The 12,621-nt window shown below is 35.7% G+C and overlaps 1 long non-coding RNA gene across 2 annotated transcripts; it reads left to right on the top strand.

The window, feature by feature from the left end:
* The first annotated feature begins 1,754 nt into the window (after positions 1-1,754).
* LOC140610547 (uncharacterized) lies at positions 1,755-6,885 on the top strand. 2 transcript variants are annotated; one of them, XR_012012155.1, is made up of 4 exons: positions 1,755-1,877; positions 2,944-3,068; positions 5,697-5,807; positions 6,700-6,885. It is a non-coding gene; the product is annotated as an uncharacterized lncRNA (long non-coding RNA). The 2 variants fall into 2 exon arrangements; XR_012012156.1 differs by lacking the exon at positions 5,697-5,807.
* Positions 6,886-12,621: the final 5,736 nt, after the last annotated feature.

Below are 12,621 nucleotides of genomic sequence, written 5' to 3'. Positions count from 1 at the left end.
AGAGAATATGCTTAATGGAATGACAAATTAACATAAAATTTTAAGCCTTTGTTTCATGTGTGATAAGATATACTGCTTATTTGTAGAGCCTTTACCTCTAACAAATAGTATATTATGTCTGGTTCTTTTTAGCTAGATAAAACTGGAAGTGTAATATAAACTGATTTGAATATTGTTGGTTAGGAAGAAAAATGTATTTTCTCACAGACATGGCTTTTAGCCCTGGCTCACCCCTCACTAGATAAGTGCCTCTAGAAATATCTGAGTACTTTTAGTCTCTCTCTCTCTCTCTTTTTTTTTTTTTCCACATAGGTTTATCTATCTGTTAAGAGTAAATATTTGACTGTCATAAAGATAATTTTAAAATTTATAACATCTTCAGTTTATCAGAGTACAGCTAAATTTTAGTATCTCATATTCTATTTATATGGAAATACATATTTTTTATTTAAGTTTAATTTAATTAACATATACTGTATTATTAGTTTCAGGGGTAGAATTTAGTGATTCATCAGTTGCATATAATACCCAGTGCTCATTACTTCAAGTGCCCTCCTTAATACCCATCTCCCACCCAAACTCCTCCCCTCATCAACCTTCAGTTTGTATATATTTTGGAGGTGATTTACATGTAGTCTACATATAACTCCTCATAAAAGCTGAAGAAAATAAATAAACTTAATCTATCCACTTTTTTAATTGTTCTTTTTTTCTTCTTAGTTGCCTTTCTTCTTTATTCCTCCTTTTCTTTCCCTCCTTTCTCTTTCATTCAGCTGAGCTCCAAGTATAGTGTCCAATACGCGGCATACTTTATTGAACAAATTAAACAAAGTCCTTACCCTTACAGAGTTGAAGATCAAGTAGATTTATTCAGTTATCAATTCAACAAATATTGATTTAATGCCTACTGTATGCTAGACATAACACTGGGTGTTAGAAGTTTGCCTGCAATAAACAAGAATGAATGACAGCGCCTCTGCCCTTTCTAGGTTTACATCTCCGTGTGGCAGTGAATACAGCACACGGAGAAAACAAACAATGAAACACATCCATGTATATTTCCAAACTGTGATGAATGACTAAGAAGGGGAAATGCAGGAAACTGTGAGTTATTAAGTACCAAGTATCATTTAATTTTGAGGAACTTTAGATGGTGTTAGTACATGTGACTACTTTCTTTTTTTTAGAAATGAGATGATAGTGATAATTTTTAATGTAGATACTCCTTCAATTCAAAGAATGGATTAATTTAATTTTAATCCTAAAACTGTCTAGCATAGCATAACTGGGGGCTCATTAAGGCAGTTAACAAATGACCTGGAGATAATAACAATATTATATATCAACAAGGTCTGTTATGCTTTTCATTATTATGACTGTAATATCATTTAAATTTCCCAACAGGGTCAGGGTTATTAGAAGACAGATGTTAGGTTCCTTTCTTTCTTTCTTTCTTTTCTTTTTTTTTTTTTTTAGCCCTGGTGTTATGTGCGGCTAAGACAATACACATAGACATTTTCAGAAAGTGATATAAGCAAATTTAATCAGAAATTATCTTGAAAATTATAATCATCGCATATTCTAGATCATTAGTTGATATTCTCTTACCTAGATCACTAAGGATAACAGTAGCTAAGCACTTTTTTTTTCTATTTCAGTTAATCAAGGCTTATTTTTATCTGACCATTGGTAAAGAAAACCAGGACTGGACAGTAGTTAATAAGTAAAAGCAGATTTTATTCAGAAAGTGTTGTGGTGAGGAAACGGAGACCTCAGAATAGAACTGGGCTCGATCCTGAATACAAGAAGGGATGGACACTTACAGCCAAAGAGAGAGGGGATCTGTGGATGGAAATTTTGCAGAGGAGATGCCACGGGTAGGGGGATTTCTTGCTAAACCGACCTTGCAAGATTCCAGATGAAGGCAGGCCAGGGCGATCCTCTATCACACAGGGTATGAGCAGTTTGAGGGTTATTAGATATCAAGGGTGGGGGTTTCTCTCTAAACTGACTTAGTAAGATTTTTGCTGATACTGGGTAATGTAGGCTGAGCTTGAAACCCGGGTTTTCCTGAGTAGGAGAAACCCAGTTCTTCCCTCCTATTTCATTCTGTGTTATGTGTCTCCTTTACACACCCACTCAAAACACTTCGTTTCTCACACTTCTGGTCACCAAATGCAGGAAAAATTTCCCCACAACAAGCAGTTCTATGTAACACCAGCTGAATTTCCTATAATTTCACTTAATTCTGATACTGCCTTCCTAAAGATAGTGTCAGATCCCACAGCTGAAGGGCCCAGCCCTACAGGCCTGCTCTCATCCCATTTCAGATGCCGGTTGCACTAATAGGTTCCTAGGTTACACAACTACCATCTGATTTGGTTACAAATCAGAAGTTCCCCTCCTCAGGTTTGACGAATTTGTTAGATCATGTCACAGAACTCAGGGAAACATTTAAATTTACCAATTTATCAAAGGATATGATAAAGGATACAGATGAACAGCCAGATGAAGAGATTCTTAGAGTGAAGGCTGGAGGGTCTTAGGACATAGGAATTTCTGTCCCCATGGTGGTTGGAACTTATCACCTCCAGGTGTCCATATGCTTGTTAACCTGGAAGCTCTCCTAACTTTTTACTGTTGGATTTTTATGGAGGCTTGGCCGTATAGGCATGATAGATCATTAACTCCTTTTGCAGCCCTCTCCCTTCTCAAGAGAAAGGGCGGAGGGTGGCATGCTGAAAATTTCAAACTTCTAATCAAGGCTTATTTTTTTCTGGTGACCAGCCCTCATCCTAGGACCCATCCAGGAGCCCACCCAAATTTGCCTCATTAGAACAAAAGATACTCCTATCACCCAAGAAATTGCAAGGGTTTCAGGAACCCTGTACCAGGAACTAGGAGCAGAGACCAATTTATATATTTTTCCCTCATTTCACACAGGCCAGCAGAGCTGCTACTGAAGCCCAAGACTGAGGCCTAATTGAGAAGAGTGCTTGGAGGAGTTTGACTGAAGTTTGGTCAGAGAGAACACCTTTGTCACTATCTTCCTGGATCCCATGGCAATGGTTAGTCAAATGCCTCCTGGGATAGGGATGGGCTACATAGTATTTGCACACAAAAAAAGTGAAATGTGATATTATCCCTTATTTAAACCTAGTAATAATTGTTCAGAGTAGGGAGGGTATGCTCTGTGATAAGTGTAGGAGCTGCTGTATTATCTCTAAATCTCCTTACCATTTCTTAAGAAAGATAATGTCCATGGGAAAGGTTTAACAAAAAGAGCACAGGCTGGCAGTTTTCAGAAATCAGGGCTACAGAGAAATGTTTGAAAGAATGAACACGTTAACGACAAAGTAGAAGACATTTTCACTAGTTTATGGTAGAACCTTATTAAGCAGTTCTTGATTTAATGTTAGAAGGAAAAGAAAATAAATTACTAATATCCTGGGTGAACCCAGAAGGCCTTCCTTCTAGGGATTGAAGAAACAAAGTCAGGAACATAAAGTGCCTTTATTTCATCACCAACAGCCATCCTGTGAAGTGTCCACATTTGGTGTTCACATTTATGCACAGGGGAAATAGATTTCAGTCAAAGCAGTGTTCCTTTTCACCTTCCTTTTCTTGTACCTTAGGTATTACTACTAATATGATTACTGTGGCCTACATATGTAAATGTTTCTCTTTAAAAAAGAAACCAACGTCAAACTCCTGCAGATTTACTTTTGTATATGGTCACCATTGTCTCGACTAAGACTTTAAAATATTGAAAAGTTATTTTTCTCCCTGTAAGTTCCATTTTAAATAAAGTCCTTGATACTAACTAATGGTCTCATCTCATGGTATATGCACCAGATTTTTCTTGAGTATCCTTTTCCTCTGATTACTTGTTTTAAAATTTCTAGTTTTTTAGCAGATCTCAAAAAGAGTCAAGAGAGAAAGATAAAAATATTATCAATGACATTGCAATTAGAAGGTGTAGTTGCAAATGATCTTTGTTTCTCTTAAAACTAAATTCATGAAGAAGGAGACCATTTCTTTTATTCTAATGACAAAGTATATTTCCAAGAGAATCTATAGCCCCACAATATAAATCTAATTTCAGATGGTGTAAGTTTCAGATGATATCAGTTTTTGAGAGAGAAAAAGTAGGGGTATTTTTATATTGTTTGTTTAGCTGAGAGGCATTATTTCCAAACTGTTAATTCAAATATCTTATTTATAATTCAAAGGAAAAAGTTATAATCTCATAGATGTGAATTATTTATCAAATATTGTGTTTGGTAGCCTGGTTGCATATTAAAACAATGGAAAATGTATATTATATAAATTATCCTGATACCTCAGAAGTAAAATTTATAAAATGAAATGGATAATAAGACACTATTGTTTTGGAAAAGAGCTTCATAGCACAGCCATCCTGAAGTCTTGTTACGGGATTAATTAGAAATAATGAGCTTTGTGTGGAAACTTTTTTTATTGCATCTCAAAGGGATTGTAAATAATAGAAATCTGAAGAGCTAATAAGAAATGACAAATGTATTATATTATATAGAGAAACACGAAAAGAACAGGCTTTTTTCTCCCCCCAATTATGTACCAGTACTGAAAGGAAAGAGAAGGTATTGTCACAAATTCTCTTTCAGTTATAATAATATAAAACACAACATTTTAGCTAGTTAATTGCTGTCATGTCCTAGTGTAAAGAGAAATTGTTTAACATAAAGCGACGTGGTCTTTCCACAAAACAACAAAATTCTTGCTGAAATACTAGGCCACCTCTTATTAACTCACTTTTACAAGTGTGATTCTTAAAGACAGAGAAGTAATTTCACAAATACATCAATGCCAAGAGGTCAAGTTTTGAAGGTTCCAATTATAAGAGATGACTGTTAAAATAATCAAAGGTGAGGGAAAATAATGGAGTCTGTTTTTATGGAAGTAAATTTTCAACGAAAGATACATGTTCTTCTTGCTTGTAGGAAATAAGAGCAATCTCTTTCACCCACATTCTACAGTAATCAGGCAATGAAACCTGTAGATGCATGCAAATTTCCTCCTCCCTAGACTAATCTCTGCTCTCCAATCATATACCAATTTCCTGTCACAAAGATGATTCAGAAAAGCTGAGGATAAAACACAATTTGAAATAATAAATCTTTCTTATTTACCCATCACCACCATAATAACAGATATCACAGAATGCAGGGGAAAAATGCTTAAGATAGCAACTCCTCAAACAAAGGCTTGCTGACAAACATCTTTAGGATATTTAGAGGGAAACAAAAAGTTAAATTGTCAAAAATAACTTAAGGAAGCTGGTTTAATTAAGCAGAGAAAAGCTCTTTGGGATTTCTCGGATTCTTTGATATGCAAAATTATAAAATTCCATAAGTATAGTGGACACTATATTCTAATCTTTTGATATTCTAATATAAGCACATGATAAACAAAAAGGCCTCTTATATGTCCTCGAAGAATATTCTATTTTATCATTATTTAATCCACCCTCAAGATTCTTGAAAACACATTTAAATGGAATATCTAGGCTCCTCATGCTAGAGCACTCATTAAAATATTTATTCCCTCATTCAATATATACCTGTAGATCATGTATAATATATGAAGCCCCACGTAGACTTACTCACTCACCAGGATAATGGCCTTGCGTAAGAAAATGTGCTCTCTGCTTTTAGAAAGCAAACATTCTAATGAAGACAGACAGTAAACAAGAAAAGAATACATAAACAAGATAATCTCAGATTGTGAAAGAAATGAGAAAGACGTTTGCTGAGTGGAAATTGAAGGTCAGTGGGGAGAGGGATTCTGGTAAAGGCACTGCTTGGGAGAGACACCTCTCTGAGGAGTGAAGGATGAAACACATTTTGGTCTGAGGGCTTCAGTATACATGCCAGTGGCGTTGGAAGTTTGCACCCATTGACATGTGCAGGTGTCACGCTTTTGCATTGCCAGCACCTAGTCCATTATCGAAGGATTTAACAAAACCTGGCTGCTAATAAGCAGAGACAAGTAGAAGAACTGTGTACTTTTAACACAGCCCGGAGAACAAAAACAACCAGTTGTTTGCACTCCGTGAATCCAATCAAATGAACTCTGAAGTCCAAGTTGCCTCCTTACAGAATCCACTCTTTCTTCTTCTTTTTTTTAAATTAGTTAAGAGCATGTCCATTTAAAACTCACACATATATAAAATACTGATGAAATTTCACTTACATTCCTATGGCCTTAAAGTTGCACAGTAGAATTGATCTGGCCCACCTCATTTAATGCATGGGAGCCAGGTTTTTCCCAACACGTGGACTCCTGCTCACCTGCCTGGAAAAATACATTGGAGACCTTTTGGAAAAATGCAGATTATAAGTCATTATTCCAGAACTAATTTATCAGATTTTGTGGGGATGAAATGTGAAGAACTGGCATGTTAGCAGGCTCCCCTAGTGGTATTTACTCAGTTTGAGAACCTTTATCCAAAGCTCCATGTATCTGCCATTCTATTTGCTGTCACAGGTGAACCGTGATTTCAGATTAAGATTTTAGGTCATTTGGTTACCTTTCTGCTAAACATAATTAACTGGAAGTAAAATCTGGAGTACTTATTTCTTCACTTGTATGATTTTACTTTTGGTTTTTATTTGTTTATAAAACCTGATTTTAAAGTTTTTTTTTTTTTTTTATAAGCACCTTAATAAAAAAAGACTCCACAGAGATTCCTCACTCCTTCCATCATGCGAGAACATAGTGAATGGGTGCTAGCTATGAACCAGGAAGAAGGCTTTCAACAGAACCCAACAGTGCTGCTGTCTTGATCTTGGACATCCCAGTCTACAGAATTATGATAAATAAATTTTTGCTGTGTATAAGTTACCCAGTCTTTTACATTTTGTCATAGCAGCCCGAATGGACTAGAACAGATGCACCCCCAGAGATATAGAACAACATATAAGGATATGTAACAATTAAAGCATTGCCAGTCTTCTAGTAAAATTCTGCTCTTTTCACACTGAAGAGAACTTGAAGGCATTGTTTCCTACACCAGTTCCCACTTTTCTATATTTGATAATTGGAGAGAGCGAAAATATCCCAAATGTGATATGGGTGCACAGTCTACGTGTACATGATCCCTGTAAGAATCTTATTCCAATATGTTATTAACTTAGACCAGTGCTATCCATGTGTACTCCACACACTGGTGCTAGTGTGTGAACAGTTACCACCAGGAGGTAAGAAACTTGTGCTAGAAATAGAAATCATCCAATACTTCCTCATCAAGAAAGTCACCCACATCCCCACTTCAAAAAGAAGTCAGTGAAGGGTGCCTGGGTGTCTCAGGTGGTTAAACGTCTGCCTTTAGCTCAGGTCATCATCCTGCGGTCCTGGAATAGAGCCCCACTTAAAAGGGCTCCCCATTCAATGGGTAGCATGCTTCTCTCTCTCTCCCTCTGCCTCTCCCCCTGCTTGTGTTCTCTCTGCCTCTGTCTTTCTCTCTCAAATGAATAAATAAATAATATTTAAAAAAAAAGTCAGTGAAGCTAACCAGTGTGGTGTGTTTACTGTCAGAGTTGACTTATAATCCACCTCAAACTTCCTGTCTCCTTAGAGATCAATGGTAGTTGTAGACCAGCCTCTCAAAGTATCGCTGATTGTGGAGACTCAAATCAGTGGGCAGCATTCATCACACCCCATTGACTTTGGGCACATTTGTGTTCACTTGCACTAAGTGGAAGCATCCAATTTTAGAACTTTTTTATTTCACATTCAATGGAAGATTTCTGGGAAATTCCAAAAAATATGTCTTTTCTATTAAATAGGTTTAGCTCAAAGTTAATTTTTTTTTTTTTGGTGGCTAGCTAATTTGAGTTTGTCATCCTTCATTGTTAAATAAACTATATAAATGCATAAAATGATTTTAAAAGGAAATAGTGACTTTATATTAAATATAACATCCTTTAATTGTTGATTTATAATTAAGAAAACATGAGGGTTAGCTTGTTTTATTTACAGTGATGCTTGTTACTCTCTGCCCATATATCCACAATAGTGTTGTGTTCTTTTTAATAATAGAACAGGGAGAATGGTATTTACCTGGTTGCTGTAGTAAAACAAAACAAACGAAAAACTCATAGTATTAAATGAATGATTTAATTAAAGAGACATTAGCCAACATGAATAGAAAAAGTAAATTGAATGACATCTTCCAATTAGTTTACAAGTTGACTTTTATTAATGAATTTCTTGAAATCTTTAACATGTAGTATACTGTTTAAGAACTACTTAAATTGATTACTATAAAAATTGGATTTGGGACGCCTGGTTGAGTTTGCCTTTGGCTCAGGGATCCACTCAGGGTAGTTCCGGGATCAAGTCCCACAATGGGCTCCCCGCAGGGAGCCTGCTTCTCCCTCTGCCTAATTCTCTGCCTCTCTCTCTGTATCTCTTCCGAATAAATAAATAAAATATTTTTAAAAATTTGGGTTTAAATCCTGTTTCTGCTGTTTATTTGCTATGTGATCTTAAGCGAGTCATAACTGAGATTACGCATCTCAATTATTTAAAAAAGGAGTAAAATCCCTGATGGGGTCCTTGTGTAATACAAGATATAACAAAATTACTAACTCAGGTTTTGGCACACAATAAGAGATTTAGAAGGTGTCTATATGTGTCTGTGTCTCTTATATTATGTATATCATATATATTTGGATATATAAACAGACAATTCATTCAACCAGTCCTTCATAGAACACAGATTTTACTGAGTATTCCAGGAAAGATGCTAGCCACTGAAGATATGGTGAAAAGAACAACATTTTGGTCCTCAAGAAGTCTGAGAGGGTTAGAGTTTATTACTGAAATCCTGTAGTAGAACAATTTAATTTACTAAATTAAAACAAAAATTCTCATAAATCGCTAGACCTGTATATTAGTATCCTTGAAACATGTCAGTGCTACTGAAAGGACTTACTACTGTAGCAGACATAAACAGTACTATACAAAGGTAAGTAAATTAATTAATTTATTAATTCATTTTAAAAAATGAATAAATCTAGGTTTGCAGAACCAAATGGAAAATCAACCTTGAACATGCATGGCTGAGATTTTTGTTGCCCTGAGACAGTAACCTGTGGCCCAGATTTGTTTTGTTTGTTTTTTTCCTTTTTGTTTTTGTTTCTTGAATTTACCACTTTTTTGTTTGTTTTTTTCCTTTTTGTTTTTGTTTTGAATTTACCACTTTTTAGGTCTAAGTAATAGCTTTTATGCCAAGAATCTGGAATACCTGAAATATCCTTGGGAGTCAGTTGTATGGTTATTTGAACCTGTCATTGTGCAGTCTTAAGTGTTTCCAGTGCTGATAAAAAAGACTGCCCCCTGTCCAACACATGCATACAAAAAAAACATACAAACACACATTTAAAAAATAACAAGTAAACAATATAGAAACACCCTTAAATATCTTATGAGTTTTCTGGCATCCATTTGTAGTTAACGTTCATATTTAACTTGAACATTCTTGCCAAAGCTTAAATTAAAAAGCCAAAATATTATAAAGAAAATACCCATTTAGCACTCAGAGGTTCCCTTTATATCAGCCCTTTTGTGAATATACTGTATTTCTTGTTGATGTTGCTGATTAGTAATTAAAGAAATCTGAACTAACACTCAGAAACCCAAAGGGATGAAAATGAATGGCTACACATTAGTTTAGGCAGTGGTTTGAGGATGTAACTTATTTATGAACTAATGAATTAATTCATGAGAATCTGGATGTGGTTAGGGGATTAAGCTTCTTTGCTCTGTAATCTTTGCTTGGAAAATGTATAGTTTAGAGGCTTTAGCCAGCTGGTGATTCAGAAGGCCATTAGATGAAAGCCAGGTTGGTTTCCTTTTTTTATTCAAAAAATCAGCTCGAAGCTGAATGTGAGGACAATGTCCTACCTGTCAAAATTGATATGCTTTTGAGGACAAACATATTCCATAGAAAATGTTTTCAGCTTATTCCAGGCAACCTTCCTATTTATTTTCAGCTCAAGCATTTTCTTTTTTAAGTAAGCAATAATGTGAATATGAATCTATAATAACTGAATAAACTGCTGAAAAATACCACTATGAAAAAGTGGTGCAAAATCTCAGTTTTTCAGAAACTGATTAACTACATACAACATAAACACTGCAGAATATGGTCATTAATTTGACACTGCTGCTGTTCACGTCCTTCTGTTGAAGATGTTGACAAAGTAAACTTTACTCTTTTTACCAAAGAAACTGATTAGGATCAGAATGTTTAAAATCTCAAAGAGACTTACACCTTGAAGAGTTGTTCTTACAGTCTTCTATATTTTTAAAAGAGAAAAAGTGTAAAGCAGTCAAGTGGAGGCTGAGATCTCATGATGAGATAAAATGTGGAGTTTTTTACATGTGGTTCAGTTTAGCAGATGGCTTGAGTTTCTGCTTCCTTTCCAATCTTAGATCTATAGCCATTGCTGGGGAAGTGTGTCATTGGCCAGCAATAATTGGAAAGAGTAGTTCGAAGTCTGAAAAATGCCATCCCTTGTGCCCTTAAAAGTGTTAAATGAGTTCTCTCCATTCTAAAGTCCCAGCCATAAAGAAGATGACCTTGTAGCTGCCATTATTAAACTATGAAAAATCCCAAAAGCAATAATATAAATCAATCCGAGAAATCAATCTTGTATTACAATGTAAAGTTCTAGCCTTTTATTAAAATAAAATTAAGTAAACTCCATGCCACCAATGGGGATCTAAGTCATAACTCCGAGATAAAAATTTGTGTACTCTACCAACTGAGCCAGCCAGGCATCCCATAAGGTTCTAGGCTTTTATTTCCTAAACATCCCTATTTTGTTACCTAAGAGTGAACAAGCAGAGTAGTCTCCCCCTTTTAACTTCCTCAGAACTGTAGCTGTACTTTTTAGTGACCCCTTAACCAGTTTTGTTAGTGTGAAGTGTTGGCATACATGTTGTGTTTCGTATACCTAATAAGGCAGAGAGTACCTTGAGGGATGGTGTTAGTTCTATAGCTTACCCAGAGTCCTTTGCATATGAAAATTATTATTATTTTCTGGTCAAATGAATAAAGAATGGGATAACCCATCAAGAAACTAAGGGCAGCCCAGCTACATTAGTAACTGTCATTAAGCTGGTAATAGGACCTGGTGTAGGGAAGACAAAATACATGTGCTTTAGTGAAGAGATTTGGCAAGTGGCTAATGGGGGCAGTTAAGCTATGGGGGTTTGAGCTGGCAGAAGACTAAGTAAGGGCTCTCATTGCCTAGGGAGGCTCTTGAATTGATCCTTGGAAAGAATAGGGGAAAAAGAAAGCAATGAAGCAGTTCACCTACTTTAAAGCTTTGCTTGGAGTTGGCTCTGACAATGGACTTCAAAATGGTAAAACTCTCTGAGAGTTATGTTTATAATTATAATACTAAGATAGTAAGGGATATTTATTGACTACTAAATAGCACTGAGCACACCTACCTAAGAATGTATACTTGAAACAGTTTTATTTTTGCTTATGTTACAACAAATAGAGATATATGATTTTCCCATTATCTCATGAGTTTCTTCTAGGATATGGTGTATATGGGGTCTCGTGATAAAGAAGCAATATAACATGGTGGTAAGAGTGTGTGGACTCTAGATTTAGAATGCCTGGTCTTTATCATCATTAGCTGAACAACAGGACAACACACAACATAGGGCTTTTCTGATTGAGGTAATGTAAGTAGAATGGTAGGGGTTAGAGTTGGGGTCAGAGAATGGGATCAGCTCCCCAAAGGCACACCGATGATTGGAATACTTCTCCAAAATATTAAGAAAAATTAAGAGAAAAGTGAATGTTGGATAGGCAACCGAGAGTGTACAATACATCTGCTTCTGACTTCTCAGTGGGAAGAGGATACTGATAACAGGAATTGATCGCTTACTTACCCAGTAGAAATTCCCTACCTTCCAGCTCTCTGCCCTCAGCTTACTGTAAGATGAAGCAGAAGTGGGAGTGGGAGAAGCTTAGTTACAGTTACAAGTGGGAGAAGCTTAGTTACAGACTGAGTGGTAGAATGATGGGAGAAAGAAACACCACAGTGATTACTCCCTGCAATGAAATGAAGAAGTGAAATACTTCTGCGGGTATCAAAGTTAGTATTTAAATGCAATTATTTCAGCATTTATTAAGCAGTGAACAAAGATATCAAAATGTGATAAATCAGAAGAAAGGTAATGAATTAATACCCAAGTTCAAATTAAAACTAAAAAAAAAAAAATGAGGACACATTTGCAAAGGAGCAAGATATACAAGTTGAAAGCACAGGCTTAGGAACAGACTGCCAGGGATTCAGATACTACACCTTCCTTTGATTAATTGTGTCACTTCTCTGTACCTACATTTTTTCCTCTGTAAAACAAGGGTAATATTAGCTGTATGTGGTGATTGTGAAGATTAATTGGGATAATTCAGGTGAAGGGCCTGGTCTAAAATAAATGACCAATTACATATTTTTTTGTAATTTCATATAAAATAATCTCCTCTTGATCTGGCCTAGGAAATGCTACTATTTGGATATGCACATTTGTATCCATCTCTCTTTTATT

The sequence above is a fragment of the Canis lupus genome, chromosome 2 (genome assembly GCF_048164855.1).
Source record: "Canis lupus baileyi chromosome 2, mCanLup2.hap1, whole genome shotgun sequence".
NCBI classification, from domain to species: Eukaryota; Metazoa; Chordata; class Mammalia; order Carnivora; family Canidae; genus Canis; species Canis lupus.
The sequence above is the reverse complement of the archived record's forward strand: the minus strand, read 5'-3'. Positions and strand labels throughout refer to the sequence as shown.